Here is a 16,482-nt window from a genome sequence, read left to right on the forward strand (position 1 = left end):
CCTCAGGGAGAACCGAGCACTGAAGGAACAACGGGACAGGTCAGAAATACCGTCTTTCCCCAAAGATACAACCTGCCCTGAAAATAAGCCCTAGCCTGACTTTTTTTTGGGGGGTGGGCTAATATAAGTGAGGGGGTGGGCGTGTCCAGCACAGGAGGCAGCCCTTCCCTTCCTCCATCACCTCATGGAGGCTCCTCCCCTTAATTGCTGCCCATGGATCAGCTGATCCAGCGATGGCCTGGCAACTCGGCCCAGAACTCGGCCCAGCACCTCCCCAGCCCCCAGCCTGCCAGGGCCCCCTTCGGCAGCAGTTGCACTGCCCTGCATGAGCTCCGTGGTGGCCCTGCAGCAAAGTGGAGGAGGGAGGGGGAGAGCATCCTTTCGTCCTTTGCACTCCAAGTCCCCTGCATGCCCCCACCCCCACCCACTGGAGCAAGACATGCAATTCAATACCATTATTACCCATCGAGTCTCCCAGTGCAACGCTCTGCCATCGCTTCAGAGCAAAGCTCTCCCTTCCCTGCACAGGATTGCAGAGGAAAATCCCCCCCCCTTTTTTCCCCCTTCCGATCTTTCTTTCCTTTGGACTGCGGGCCGTCACCAAAATGCTCCATCCGAAGGCTTCAGCCTTGCAATCCTGGGATGTCCGTCTGTGCTGAGATCCCAAAGAAAGGATGGTGTGTAGTGTGTGTAGTGTGTGTGTGTGTGTGTGAGAGAGAGAGAGAGAGAGAGAGAGAGTGAGAGAGAGTGAGAGAGAGAGAGAGAGACGATCCAATCTTTTGAGAGATATCCAAGGCTGGCAGCGATGTGCTCCCTCTCCCTCCCTCCCTCTTTCTTTCTCTCTCTCACACATACACAAACACACATATCTCATCTCCCCCCCCCCCCACAAGGCATCCACATCTGTTCGCTGCATGTGCAGGGAAAGAAGAGAAGTCTGCGGGACTATGATAAAAGAAATAGGTGAGACCATCCAACTTCATGAAGTTTTTTTCCCCATGAGAAGTTTGAAGGTCTGAACTACAGTGGTTTTTTTTTTACCATAGTCCCACAGACCTCTTGCCCTGCATGAGCAGTGGAGAATGGAGCTGGAAGGCAGATTAGTGAAGGGATGTGGGGATGTGGCTGCCTTGGGAGGGTGGGGGACGCACATCCAAAAACGCTCCCTCCATGCCTTCGGAGCATCCAGTCTTGCAATCCTGTGCAGGGAAGGCAGAGGTTTGCTCCGAAGCTGTGGTGGCAGAGAAGGAGACCTCTGCAGCTATGGTAACATTTCTGAAATCTTAACTTTTAACACCATACTTGGCCACATGAGTCGGGATGAAATAACAGTAAAAAAAATGTGGATGGCTGCTGCTACAGAGCCCTTTGGAAGGCCGGCGTGAGGCGCGAGGTCCATGGGGCGCATCGCTTGGCCTCCTGCTGCTTTTGCGGCCGCAATCGACAGCAAAAGTGGCCACGCTAGTGAGAGGTGGCGTGGACCCAATGAGGCAGCTGTTCCGTTGATGGAATTGCCTGCTGTGGCCGTCACTGTTAGCTAAGAAGGGTGTGAGGCGTGTGGGACACAGCTTCCGGCTTCTTTTGCAGCTACAATCAGCAGCAAAAGCAGCCACACTTGCTGAAGACAACGGCCTGAACGGCACCCGCGAATCAGCTGTTTTGTGAATGATGGGATGGGCTGCCGCGACCCTTCAAGAAGCTGGCATGAGGGGCTGCTTGCCTGGCCCCCTGCCTCATACTGGTACATGGGGTGGGGCAAATAAGGCCTCCCCAAAAATAAGGCCAAGCGCTTAAGAAAAAAGGATCCTGCCTGCCTACCTGCCTGCCCACCCTGCCATCCATCCATCCATCCATCCATCCATCCATCCATCCATCCATCCATCCATCCATCTATCTATCTATCTATCTATCTATCTATCTATCTATCTATCTATCTAAGCACACAGTGTATATATCTGTGTGTGTATATGTTTAGATATAAAAGATAAAAGCAAAAGCAGAGTAAAAATAATTAAGAACTTACTTATGCTTGGTGGTCGAAGTAAAAAAAAATTAGAGGGCTAATTTATCTCTGGTCTTCCTAATTTACAGAAAGACAACTATGATATGTGCAATGGTGAACGAGCGAATTGAACTTCAGGTGAAAATCGACAGCCTGAGATTTGAGAAGATCGCATTGATAGAAGAGAAAGAGGATATCATAAAGGACTTCACGGAGCGACTGAGGAGGTGAGACACGGACTTTCTCAGACCCTCCGTGACAAATGCACTCATTTCCTCATCTCTATTTAAATTCAAAACTTTATTTCTGTCAGGGAGCAAGATAAAATAACATTAGAGCAAAAACATGATTCCAGGATGAATCTACCCTACAAGCGATGAAAGAACAGCTGAAAATTAAAACGGAAGGCCGCATTTGAACACTTACTATTACATTTTATAGTACTACAAATATCCCTAATTTTGTAAAATAAAATTCCCAAAGAAGAAGAAACCTTAGTAGGAATATTGTTACTATTATTGTTCTTAGACACAAAACTATCAGTATTACTACAAATACTGTTAATTCCATTTGATGAATATTTAGATAAAATTACAGTGGATGTTGTGACTGATTATAATTAACTGAATGTTACATATAAGACTCTTCGGGAATTGAGCAAATATTGAAGGAAATCTTCCCCCTCCAGCATCCATAAAAGAGAGAAACTCATGAATTTGAGGCTCCTGACCAGTGGTTGGATTCAGCCGGTTCAGCATGGTTTGGGTGAACTGGTTGTTAAATTGCTGTGTGACCCCACCCCTTCCTTCCCCGCCCCGCCCTGCCCCTACTTATTGGCCTCACAGGCCTTGGCTGGTGCCTTAGAGTCACATTGCAGGATCTCTGCAGCTGCCCTTGGGCTCCCTTGCCTCCACCACGTGGCCACACCCCCAGCACGGTTGCCTGCCTTTGCCCAGGCCCACTTTAGATGCCCCTCCCCTACCCCAGCTGCCAAAAAAATATTTGTGTATTTCCAGATTGAGAGTTTCCTGACATCAAAGCAGATGCTATTGGGAAGGAAGAAGGCAAGGCAAGGCCAAGGCAGGAAGAAAAAGAAAAGGAAAAAGAAAGGAAAAAGAGAAAAAAAGCTTCTCAGGATTGACGTCTCTCCTTCTGATTCTTCCAGAGAGAAACACCTGAGGGAACTTTCCTTCCAAATCCTCAAAGAGAGAGAAGAGCAGGAATCCCACAAAGACCCAGGAGGAGATCTCGGAGGATCTACAGGGATCTGAGGCAGTATCCAAAGGAAACTCCTCCTCGTCCCCATTCACCTTCTCCTCTCCCTCCCCCTCCTCTTCCCCATCCAGCTCCCCTCCCATTCATCCTCTTCCTCCCCCTCCCTTTTCCTCCTCCTCCGCCTGTTCCTCCCCTTCCTCTCCCCTTCCACTCTCCTAGCCCTCCTTCTACCCTCCCTCTTCCTCCCTCTTTCTCCCTCCTCCTTCCCCTCCTCCTCCCCTCCTCATTTTCTCCTTCCTGCCCCTTCCCCTCTCCCTTCCCCTCCTCCTCTCCTCCCATTCTTCCTTCCTCTCCACCCACTTCCCCACACCCTGCCCACTCCACCCCTTTCCCCTCCTTTCCTTCCACCTTCTCTTCCTTCCCTTCCTCCCTCTCCCTGACTCCCTCTCCTCCCTATCTGCCTCCTCCTTCCACCTGTTTCTGCTTTCCCTCCTCTTTCTCTTCTTCCCTTCTCCTTACCTCCCCCTCCTTTCCCTTCTCTTTCTGCCTCCCTCCTCCTTTCTCTCTTCCCCTTCCCAATTCTCCCCCTTCCTCCTCCCCTCCCCCTCTTCCTTTAAAAATACTAACCCTAACCTTCTTCCTCCCCCTCTGCCTCCTCCCCTCCCCTTCTCCTCCTCCCCTTTCCACTCCTTTCTCTTCCTTCTCACCTATCCCTCTTCCTCTCTTCTTTGCCTCCTCTTCCCCCTCCTCCTCTTCCTTCCCTCTTGTCTTTCTTCACCCTCTTTCTCTTCTTTCTTCTCAGTCCTCTTCCCTTCCCCCTCTCCTTCTCCTCCCTACACTTCTCCTACCTCTACCTTTTTTCACCTTCTCTCCTCTTTCTGCCTTTTCACACATCTCCCCCTTTCCTCCACCTCCTTCCCTCTTCACCCCCTTCCCCTTTCCCTTTTCCTCCTCCACTTCCTCCTTCCCCCTCACCTTCTCCTTCTGCCCCTCCCTATTCCCACTTCTCCCCTCTTACTCCCACACTCTTTCCTTTCATTCCCCTCCCCTTCCTTTCCCCCCTCCTCTGCTTCCTCATCCTCCTCTTCCCCCTACTCCCCTTCCTCCCCCTTCCTTTCCTCCTCCCCCTCCCCTTCCTTCCCCATGCCCCACCCCCTCCTCCCTTCCTCTTACCTTTCCCAGTTCATTTCCTCCCCCTCCTTCTTCTTTTTCTCCTCCTCTTTCCTTTCCTTCCCCGCCTCCTATCCCTCCCCCCCATCAGCAAAAGGGAAGCCATTTTCCATCTCCACCACATCCAGGCAGCCCTGAAAAGCCTCTGAGAACCAGGCAAAAAGTGCACCCATATTTGCCTGACTTTTGGAGGGTCTGTACAAGATCATGGACCCCTAACGCAACTTCCAGATGGTCTGCAGGCCCTACAAGACCCTACCTCAAATCTTCTGCTGCCTGGGTAACTTGTCATAGGTGCAAAGAGGAAAGAACTGACGAACTGAAGAGGAAATGCTTTTGTAAAGTTGATTTGATTCTTTTAAATTTATTTTGTAATGTAAATATATATCTGGATTTGGAATTCCCTTCAAGATCTTTTTTAAATTCCTTCAATCCTGTTATTGGTTTCCACTTTTTTATGTGCCTCAGTGTTGATTTTAATTCTAAGAGATTTGGTTTTTTAAGTTGTTAATTCTTAGGGGCACAAACTGTAATGGTTATTATCATTTTTATTATTATTCTTGCTCTTATCTTTAATGTTTTTGGCATGTGGCAATAATAAATGTATTGAATTGAATTGAATTGAATTGCTCTGGATCTGATTCCTTCAGGATCCTTCATTAGTCCTGGAAAGTCTTAAATGTCCAACTGTGGTTCCTGTGTGCACTCTTCCCGCTGGGAATAGGGCGGCATATAAATAAAACGAAATCTAAACGAAACCTAAACTCTTATCTCACCACTTCACAAGTGTGCAGCAGAAGATCCCAAAGCAGTGGGATTGTTGTCATGGTAGGATAGGTCTGTTTTGGCCTTTCCCCCTCCCCACTCTGGATCCCCCTCCCCAGCCAGGATACCTACAACAGTGGAAAGCAGCTCTTGAATTCCATGGAGACGATATGGTTGGATCTATCACTCATCCATCCACACCCCACTCAGTCTGCCAAATAAAGAAACACACACAGGAACTTGAGGGACTTTGTAGGTGCCTCCTAATGTGGACATCTGGATGGAGAAGTCCCTGTCAGCTGCATGAAGAAGAGCCAAAGGAAGTTGTCCCTCCTTCCACAACCGTCATTGGGAACATGGGCTTCTCCAGTAGAGAGCATGTCGAGCAAGGCCTCTGAAGGGCCAAGTGTTTTCTCTTAGCTGTCAGGGAAGTTGTGGCCAAGGGTGAGATTGTGCAGGAGCTGGAGATTCTTACTGACCAATTAAATGGCAAAAATATACCATGTAGTATATTAAAATCATTAATAGAGAAACTCCTGTACAAAAAATGTTCATGTTATTATTAGATCATCACGAATAGAAACAAGAAAATCCTCTTTTTTCCCAATTTAATCCTCTTTGTCTCCACCAGCTGACTGAGTCTCAATCGAGCCCTGATCCAAAACCAGAGGCAAATGGTAGTTACCCATCACCTGGGCATTTGAATGAGTGTTGAGAAGGTGGGATGGAGTTAGTTCTCCACCAGAGTTAAGAGTCACAAACATACCATTATTTGTAGAAGGACTGAATTTTATCTGACCACTAAAGGGGATTCAAAATAATTCAGTCATTAAAATAGAACTGTCATAAAAGGAAGATGGTTTTTTTAATGTGAGTAACATTTACCAATTCTTTAAAAAAACCATTTGTTTCTGTAAGGATTGGGAATTCTGCATCAATCAGCAGTTATAAAATATAGGGAACTGGGCAGGGCAGTCTATTTATTCCACAGACTGATGTGGAGGCCCACCTGATGTGCAACATCCCTGGGCAGGTCGGTGCATAAGAATAAAACAAAAAAACCAACAAAATGATAATAACCATAAAAAGGAGCCCACTATAACCATTTAAAATTACTACTTTAAAAAAAAGTTAGCATTCGGAGGAGGAGCCAACGTCACAATGGTACAGACGTGCAGTCTCGATGCTCTGAGACCATTGCCGATACTTTTGCCGCTGGGTGGTCCAATCGGACCTAAGCCATCCCGAAGAGATGGTGAACAGGAAGACTGTGACTTGCTGATCTCAGGGACCCCGCAAAGTCCCTGATTGATCCAAGAGAAGGTCTTCCAGCTGGCGACAAAAGGTAGTCTAGGCTGACGAAGTTGGGACGGCTCTGGAATGGAAGGAAACGGAAAGAGAAAGTGTGTCCATCTGGTGAGGAAACCTTTCTGTTTTGAAAAAGACTGCCCCCCAAAACTTTTTATGCTAAATTAAATCCTTAAGCAGAAGTAAGCGACAAAATTGACCTGCATTGGATTGTTTTGGTTAGTATGCTTTCCCCCCCTTTTGTAATTACGCTTGTGGATTGAAGTGCTCGCAACTTTTTTTTTCTCTTCTCTTCTTAAAGTGAACGGACCGTTTTTTCTTCTTTAACTTTTTATTGCTTTATTTTTTAAGGATTAAAATCTCCTTCTCTACTCTAACAAAAGTTTCAATTATTTGCTATTAAACTCCATTTAAGAACTTTTTATTTTTCTTCTGTCAAAGTTTAAATTTCCCTTTTTTTGTTTAAAATATATCCTGAAATGCCATGTTTGACGGCTCTCAGCTGGGGTGTGGTGTGCATGTGTGGACTTTTATATAAGTTGTAGATTATATATCATATATAATTCTTTGTTGATTTCCTGATAAAGCCTCCTTCACAGTGTGTTCAGTGTGTGTGGGGGGGAATAATTGAATCAGCTCTTCTTCACTCCCCCATTTATAGACAGCAACATCTGGAGAAGGAGAAGTTGCGTTTATTTATAGGCCACTGAACTGGCCTATAACTCAGAACAACTGAACAACTGAACTGAACTGAGAAGGAGAAGTTTTCTCTGATGGAAAAGCTGAGCCCACTTGGGATGGAGGTGGGCCAAAGCTTTTTTTTTTTAGGGTTGACACCCTCCCCCTCCCGTCTTTTCCTTCATTGGAGTTTTCCTCCCGGATCACCTGTTACAAAGTGTCTCCAGCCTATTTGTGGCTTTCCCTTGCACACCCCTTACACAGTTGAACAAAACTCACCCAGCCAGACTCCCTCAACAACCAGCCCGAAATACCCAGGCGCTATTCATCAGCCCCGGCCAGATCCAGTCCCTGACATCATTGAAGATGCTCAGAAGCAAAGAGAGGTGTGTGGTGTCCCTTGTGAAGAAGGCAGCCTTCTGATGGGTTTGCTCTCTGAAGATCTGGGTATGTCAGGCAGGTGTGTATTCAGTTATTTGTAGCTACAGAACAATCAAAAGAGGAGGAATGGGGAAGGGATCTTTTCCCCTCCAGGTTCAAGGCTGGGGACACAGAATGAATGCAGATCCCTCCTTCATTGGGAAGATCACTTGGATACCCCCCCCCCCGGAGATCCTGCAGAAGTAGCACCTTCACTTTATTTATTCCAGAGACTGATGTGGAGGCCCACCTCATGTGCAACATCCCTGGGCGAGTCGGTGCATAAGAATAAAACAAAAAAACCAACAATAATAACCATAAAAAGGAGCCCATGTGGGGCCCCCAAACCATCCATTCCTCAAAGCTCCTGTACTCCAGTCTCAACCTGTTCCTTGTATCAGGGAAGAGAATCAGCTGTTTGGGGGCTCCTGATCACCCAATCAGGGGAGGGGGAGGATGCAGGATCTCATAGAAAACTCTCCTTCACAGGGCAGGGACAGCTGGGGGAAATTGTGCTGACTGGATCTCTAAGTGAGAGAGTCTTCCAGGTTGCTCCCCGCCTGGCTTGGTGTGAAGGGCAATGGTTCCCATGAAGATTATAATACAACTCTTGGAACTTGTTTCCATCTTATCTCTTTCCCTGCTCACTCTTTCTCTCTCACACATGTATATTTTAGCCACTGTCAGAAGGAATAATCACTCACATTATTATTTATAAGGTGTCTGGTTCATTGGTGGTTGCTGAATATTTAATTCCTCTGAATGACTTTCACAGAGTTCTCTTTAGCTACAGTAGATTTATTGGGATGAATAGGGAGATACAATAAGTCCAGACATTCAGACATTTCCCATGTCAAAATAGACATGTGATTTTCTTTCATTCCTGCATACTATTTAAGTGGAAATAATGTATGTCTTCTTTAAAATAAAAGGAAAAAAAGCAGTACCTCATTTCAATATTATGGTGTTATGTCTCATTTTTTTAAACATTTTTTTCTGCTTGTAAGCTGCTCCTTTGTGTTCAGATCTGTCCTCAGAAGGATAATGTAGCACTTGGGGATGAAGATACAACCCAACAGACCAGCACTGGAGGCCAGGATGGAGAAGACCTGAACAGCCACCATGTATTTCCCTTTGGTGCTCAGGTAGGTGGGAACAAAAGTCACCCACACACTGCAGAAGACCAGCATGCTGAAGGTGATCAGCTTGGCTTCATTGAAGGCTCCAGGCAGATTCCTGGCCAGGAAAGCCACCGTGAAACAGATGGCAGCCAGGAAGCCCATGTAGCTGAGGGTAACGTAGAACATGACAACAGCCCCTTCGTTGCATTGCAGGATGATCTCTCCAGGCTGGGAGTGGAGGTCAGAGTCAGGGAAGGGGGGAGAAACTCCCAGCCAGATGGAGCAGATGATAATTTGGACTGCAGAAGAAGAAAGGATGATGGAGTTAGCCAAGCTCTTCCCCAACCATCTCTTCACTCGGTTTCCTGGTTTTGTGGCCAGGAAAGCCAGCACCACGGTGATGGTTTTGGCCAAGAGAGAAGAAATGGCAGTTGAGAAGATGCTGCTGAAAACTGTCTGTCGGAGAAGGCAGGTGGCTTTCCTTGGTTGACCAATGAAGAGAAAAGGAGACAAGAAGCAAAGCAGGAGGGAGACCAGGAGGATGTAGGAGAGGTCCCGGTTGTTGGCTTTGACAATGGGAGTTTTCAGGTATTTAATGAAGATGATTAAAACAAGGCCTGTGGTGAGGAACAAGAATAGGGCAAAAGAGACCAGGATGATGCCCAGATATTCTTCATAAGATAGGAAGGTTATAACTTTGGGGATACATAGGACTCTGTTCTTATTTGGATATTTATTATCTAGACACTTGGTGCATTTTTCCATATCTGAGAAAAGCAAAACGCAATATTTATTTGATATTCAAAGTATCTTTCAAGAAAGATCTCCTTGAGACAACTGATGTCAGGATCATTTTCCAAGCTGCATTGCTTAAATCAATTTCACAAAAAGACTTTTTTCAGACTTTCCCCCCCTTTCTGTGGTGATGTAAGAAATCTGAGGGGTCGCTAACTTATATGAGTTGGATTATCTGTGCTAAATTCCATGGTGGTTTTGAAACAGCATCTATTAATTCACTTTGAAAATAAATATAGTAGTTAATATAAATGTGATGTTAAATTATATTCCTAAAAAGGTGTAGCGTTCAATGAAGAGTTTTGGTTCAACTGAATTTAGGATATAGCAAAGATCTTATGTACATTTAAAGAAGTTTTAAGAAAGAATAATTCCTTAAGTAATAAAGTAGGAGAATATTATACTTTTTGGAAAAATCTTTCTTTTCAAAGAATGAGCAGATGAAATAATTTGGTTCCACATTAGACTTATTGATATGTTCCAGCACTGAACTAATTTCATATAAATCAATATTGTACAGCTTCTTGTTTTTATTCTCCATTTTTTGCATCCTTTTTGTTAGGTCTGTTTCAATTGAATCTCAGTTGTGCATGTAGCGGTATCTTTTTTTTTTTTTTTTTTTGGTTGGGGTTGTAATTGTTCACATTTCAATATGTAACAACAATAAAAGGAGATTTATAAAATGGAAGGCTCATTACCATAGATAGCAAAAATTTGAACTGAATTTCAAATGAATATTATTAGTGTTTTACCTTTTAACCCATATCATGGACAATTAAAGCACTAGAGAAAAGTAAACATATTTTACCTAATTAATCTTCCCTTCCCTTTCTCTGTTGAGTCCAAAAGCTCTCCCTCCATGATCCCTCAAATAGAACTCAGTGTTTACCAGGTTTAATGTCCAAAATAGAAATTGATTGCCTGATATATCTTTCTATGCATCAGTTTTGGGGGATGCTATTCCATACATTTGCTTCAGATGAGCAAAAGCCATGGACAATTCCTAAAGTTTCAAAGAACTGAGATGTTCCTAAAACATAGAAGGACAAATCTCAGCCAACAACCAATGGCAATGGTAAAACTTGCACAAACTAACGTTTTTTTTCTAGCCCCTCCTTCAAGATCTTTGAGTTATTCTTCCCAATAGATAAGAAATTCTGGATTTTAAAAATAAACAGGAAAACAATTAAGCTTCAAAGTGCCTTTCAACATGGACTTTCCTCACACTGCTCTGGATAAATCCATTTCCACCAAGCTTTCCTTTCCTCTAGTGTGACCCACCTTCCTGAGTGGAGAAGGTCCCCTCCGGACAAGGAACGCAGTCGTAGCAGCAAACTGGCTCTCCTTCTCGAACCCTCTTGACAAATCCAGGACGACAACTTTCCACACATCTGGACTGAGGCAGGGACTGAGCAGAAAAACAAGGAATGGCAAAGAAAATGTCACCATCCAGGGAAAATGGAAGTAGATGTGGACATTATGCAAGTAGCCCCTGGGCTTCTTAGGTGAATATGAAATCTCTGGTTCAAAGATATGTAGGAGTAGTGGCAGTTATATGACTAGTGGCAAATTCCTATATTAGTTCCTCCCTTTTTCTTTTGGCCTGTAACATTGCAAAAAAGAACTTTTCTGCATAATAAAGTCTGGAGGGATGGATTTGAAAAAAGTTTTAAGCATTAAATGATAAGCAGATGGTTCCTCCTCATGGCCCTATTAACATGTACAGTATTTATCCATTCTTCATACACCCATGATTTTAAAGTATGGTGATCAAGTCATATCACATTTTCCCTTTGGTGTTTTTTTTGTGATAGTCCTCCCAGAAGCTCTGGGGAGAAATATTTTTTAAAAAATATTATTATTAAATAATATTTTAATATTATTATATTTAATAATATAATATTATTATATTATATTATATTAATTATATTTAATAATTAAATAGGTTTTTTTAAAAAAGAATTTCTTTTTACAATTTTCTTATATACAACATTTCCACATCAGTATACACCCATTGTATATGCATCCCCCCCCTTTATTTCAATTTCTGTTTGTCTGTATATATAGTTCTAAGGCTTTTTTTTCAGTTTTCCTTTTATACATACTAATATATACATTCCTTAAATTGCAATCCTTCATTGTATGTTATTTCCATTTATATACGTTTATTCATCTCTACATATATATTACTAATTTCTAACTTCTGTGTCTTCTTCATTTAATCTTTCCTTAAGCTTTACACCTGTCCTCTAACCATTTATGCCACTCATTCCATACCATATAATAAATCTGTTTTCTCTTTATCTTTAATTTCTTTTGTGAGTCTATCCATTGCTTCATATCATATTTTCCCCTTGAAAGTACTCCAAAACAATCTCCCAGTTAAGGCGCAAAGAAGGACTGTCAACTTTAAAGGGGATTTTCTTTGTTTATATGTTTATTTGTTGAATACGTATGGCTGCCGTCCTGGTGAAACAGAATAAAACGGACTCTTTATTTTTTAGAATTGCAGTGGGATGAGATGGAGGTGAGGCCATGAGAGCGGGTCCCCCCAAAAGTGAGGCATCTCTTTGCTGTAGCAGATGGGACATGACTAGGAGCCCTTTGTCAAGGAGCCCCTCTGGTTATCCAAGACAAGGTCCTTCCTTTGAAGATCTACAATTAGGTGGCACCAACTGTCATGGAAAGAGAGACCCACACTGATTATTACTTAAATTTGGAACCTCCTTTTCTCCCAGAGAGACTGAGGGTATCAAGATAAACAATGGTATTAAAATGATTTCCAGATGAAAAACCCTCTTACAACACAAAAGATAAAACTACTACATTTTTGGAGTATAAGATGTACCTTTCCCACCGCTCACTAAAACAGTGTGGAAATGTTGGTATGTCTTATACACCGAATACAGCCATTTTTGGCCTCCCGAAGCCCCACTCCCGGATCTCATTTTTGTGAAAAATTGCCGTTTTCCACCAAATCAGAGGTGTTTTTGCCTTCCCTCATCCCCCAGAAGCACTCTGCAGGTTTCAGCAGGGCTGGGGGAAGGCAAAAATGCCTCCATTTTAGTGAAAAACGGGTGAAACGGGCAGTTTTTTCACCAAAATGGGGGCATTTTTGCCTTCCCCCAGCCCTGCTGAAGCCTGCAGAGTGCTCCTGGGAGACAAAAACATTTTTTCTTACTTACCTTTTCGAAAACTTTTTTGCGTCTTATACACCGGTAGGTCTTATAGTTCGAAAAATATGGTAAGTAGTTTTTATCTCCCTCATTACATTTGATCTCAGAAAGGGCTTTTCTTTGGCTCAAAGAAATCTTTCAGTAGTTCAGTCTTCTAGGTCAGAGCATTATATGATGGGAGACATTATGCAAACAAGACACTCTTGTAAGCCTCCCAGAGCAATGGTGGGATTCAAAAATGTTTTACTACCGGTTCTGTGGGTGGGACTTGGTGGGCATGGCTTGATGACCATGTTATGGGAAGGATACTGTAAAATCCCCATTTCCTCTGTATCAGCTGGGACTCGGGAGGCAGAGGATAAATGGGGGCGGGGCCAGTCAGTGGTGGTATTTACCAGTTCTCCGAACTACTCAAAAATTCTAATGCCTGTTCTCCAGAACTGGTCAGAACCTGCTGAATCCCACCTCTGACCCACAGTCCCTCTGGGCAGGGCGACAAGCGGCAGATAAATATGGAGAAACTGAATTCTAATTCCAAAGCTTGTTTCTCACTGGGGCACCAAAGATCTCCATCCAGTCTCGAATAAACTTCATTGGATTCAGTCTTAACTTGAACTCAGGCACCGGTCAACAGAATTCCAGTGATCCCGAGGCTTTCAGCATTACAATCCCCAGCAATTGATGGCCTCTGTCACTAGGTTTATGGAGACAGTAAATACATAGGGGACACAAAAGACCATCATCTATGTCCTAAAGAGTTGTCCAGATCCCAGATTCTCTGAACCAGCTTTGAACACTGTTCCACACTATCACATCATGCCTAGTTACACTCGAAAATCAAAGATTTCGTATTAATTCTGTTTCGGAAGCTCGGGACTTTTATCATAAAACTCTGAAGGCGGGGCTTCTTGACTCACTCGGAAATGCGGAAGGACAAGGTGAAGGAAAGACAAGCAGCAATTCACTTGATTACAAGAAGGAGGGAGTTGTTCTCCCCCTACTGGAGAGGCAGAAGAGCGGAAACTGAGGACTTAGTCATATTTTTAAAGCAGCGGGACATGTGGTTACAAGGCAGAGGGTTGCCTTCTCTTTCCGGAAGGGCAGAAGAGTAAAGAATATAGATCCAGCGATGTTTTTAAAATACTTTCTAAGCTCTTGGACTGATGAAAATTTTAGGATTTCTGTTTGGTATGAAATGGTAAAGCTGTGTACCGATGAAGAATGGAAAGAAGCATTGCTTATTTCAGACAGATATTATACGGGACTTTTATAAGATTTATTTGAATCTCAATCCAAACTGTGCATGAATTGTTTTCTGTGAGGAAAGCGGGGGTTAAGATTTATTTGAATTGCGGTTTGGGATGAATGGAGTCGGGAGGAGTGGGGCAGAAGGGAAGGTGGAGCGGGATATCGATGAAGGGATCTTGGGAATGAATGAAGTGGTATGGATTTTGGGCACACATTTTACGGATTTACATGCTTGAAGTATAACATAAAAAGCTCAGGATTTTAAAGTGAAGAGCGAGATCCTAATCTTATGGAATTTGGGCTTGGGAGGAATGGAGATGAGAAACGAAGGGTAGGAAGATGAGTAGCGAAAGTATGATTAGACTGCTCTGTATTTGAAGATAAATTGATTTTTGTATATACTAATATTTGAATATAAGGTTAAGAAAGGCTATCTGGAGAGTCTACAGGAAGATGGGGGTAAATATCAAAGAAGTAAGGGACGAGGATAAAATATAAATGGAATGATTTATACTGTTTAAATTTTAAGAATGATGGGAGGCTGAGCATAATGCAAGAGATTTTTTTTTTTATTTACTTTTTCGTTTTTCTTTTTCTTTTTCGGAGTGTTTTTTTATTTTTATTTTATTTTCATTATTATTATTAATAAGATATTTTAGAAGGTGAATGGTACTGAACTGTGCCGGGTGTGGGACCTGGGAAGTCGGAGGGGATTAGGGAGGGGGGTTCATTGGGGGTGGGTGGGTGGGTGGAGATATAGTTTCAATATATAGAATAAGAAGAATACACTTGTATACTGTTGGTCTTTATCTTTTCTTTTTATTTTTCTCTTTTTTTTCTTTTTATTTTTTTTCTCTTCTTTTTTCTTTTTAGCGTAATTTTTAGTAACTGAATAGATTAAGGAATAGAGAAATGCACCATAGTGAGAAGTAGAGGAAAGGAAGAGGGAGAAGTAAGGGGGGAGGAAGAGGGGAATGTAAGGAGGATGAGAGGGGAAGGAGGGTGAGGAAGGTGAGAAAGGAAGATAGGAGGGGAAAGGGAAGTAAGAGGGGTGATTGTTGGAGGGAGAAAGGAAAGTTGGAGGGGGAGAAGAAGGGGTGTATGAAAGTGATAGGTTGGGTTTATGATGAGTTGTGTTTAGGTTGGGGTTTTTCTTTTCTTATTATTATATTATTATTATTGCAAATATCCAGTATATAAGTGAATGTACAAAATTGAAAATGAAAATGAATAAAACATTTAAACCAGAAAAAAAAAAAATTCTAATGCCTGTTCTCCAGAACTGGTCAGAACCTGCTGAATCCCACCTCTGACCCACAGTCCCTCTGGGCAGGGCGACAAGCGGCAGATAAATATGGAGAAACTGAATTCTAATTCCAAAGCTTGTTTCTCACTGGGGCACCAAAGATCTCCATCCAGTCTCGAATAAACTTCATTGGATTCAGTCTTAACTTGAACTCAGGCACCGGTCAACAGAATTCCAGTGATCCCGAGGCTTTCAGCATTACAATCCCCAGCAATTGATGGCCTCTGTCACTAGGTTTATGGAGACAGTAAATACATAGGGGACACAAAAGACCATCATCTATGTCCTAAAGAGTTGTCCAGATCCCAGATTCTCTGAACCAGCTTTGAACACTGTTCCACACTATCACATCATGCCTAGTTACACTCGAAAATCAAAGATTTCGTATTAATTCTGTTTCGGAAGCTCGGGACTTTTATCATAAAACTCTGAAGGCGGGGCTTCTTGACTCACTCGGAAATGCGGAAGGACAAGGTGAAGGAAAGACAAGCAGCAATTCACTTGATTACAAGAAGGAGGGAGTTGTTCTCCCCCTACTGGAGAGGCAGAAGAGCGGAAACTGAGGACTTAGTCATATTTTTAAAGCAGCGGGACATGTGGTTACAAGGCAGAGGGTTGCCTTCTCTTTCCGGAAGAGCAGAAGAGTAAAGAATATAGATCCAGCGATGTTTTTAAAATACTTTCTAAGCTCTTGGACTGATGAAAATTTTAGGATTTCTGTTTGGTATGAAATGGTAAAGCTGTGTACCGATGAAGAATGGAAAGAAGCATTGCTTATTTCAGACAGATATTATACGGGACTTTTATAAGATTTATTTGAATCTCAATCCAAACTGTGCATGAATTGTTTTCTGTGAGGAAAGCGGGGGTTAAGATTTATTTGAATTGCGGTTTGGGATGAATGGAGTCGGGAGGAGTGGGGCAGAAGGGAAGGTGGAGCGGGATATCGATGAAGGGATCTTGGGAATGAATGAAGTGGTATGGATTTTGGGCACACATTTTACGGATTTACATGCTTGAAGTATAACATAAAAAGCTCAGGATTTTAAAGTGAAGAGCGAGATCCTAATCTTATGGAATTTGGGCTTGGGAGGAATGGAGATGAGAAACGAAGGGTAGGAAGATGAGTAGCGAAAGTATGATTAGACTGCTCTGTATTTGAAGATAAATTGATTTTTGTATATACTAATATTTGAATATAAGGTTAAGAAAGGCTATCTGGAGAGTCTACAGGAAGATGGGGGTAAATATCAAAGAAGTAAGGGACGAGGATAAAAT

The sequence above is a fragment of the Thamnophis sirtalis genome, unplaced genomic scaffold (assembly GCF_051295495.1).
Source record: "Thamnophis sirtalis isolate CommonGarterSnake01/CBP01778 unplaced genomic scaffold, rThaSir2_p1.2 scaffold_15, whole genome shotgun sequence".
NCBI lineage: Eukaryota > Metazoa > Chordata > Lepidosauria > Squamata > Natricidae > Thamnophis > Thamnophis sirtalis.